Source organism: Pygoscelis adeliae, unplaced genomic scaffold (genome assembly GCF_000699105.1).
Source record: "Pygoscelis adeliae isolate BGI_AS28 unplaced genomic scaffold, ASM69910v1 Scaffold24, whole genome shotgun sequence".
Taxonomy (NCBI): domain Eukaryota; kingdom Metazoa; phylum Chordata; class Aves; order Sphenisciformes; family Spheniscidae; genus Pygoscelis; species Pygoscelis adeliae.
Window position 1 is genome coordinate 4,340,343 of NW_008824806.1, and position 288 is coordinate 4,340,630.

A 288-nucleotide genomic window follows, 5' to 3' on the forward strand; every position below is an offset into this window, starting at 1 on the left:
CGTGGGGTCCTCCATGGGCTGCAGGTGGATATCTGCTCCACTGTTAACCTCCATGGGCTGCAGGGGGACAGCCTGCCTCACCATGGTCTTCACCACGGGCTGCAGGGGAATCTCTGCTCTGGCACCTGGAGCACCTCCTCCCGCTCCTTCTTCACTGGCCTTGGTGTCTGCATGGCTGTTTCACATATTCTCACTCCTCTCTCCGGCTGCAGTTGCTGTTGCACAGCAGGTTTTTGTCCCCCCCCTTCTTAAATATGTTATCCCAGAAGTGCTACCACCGTCGCTGAT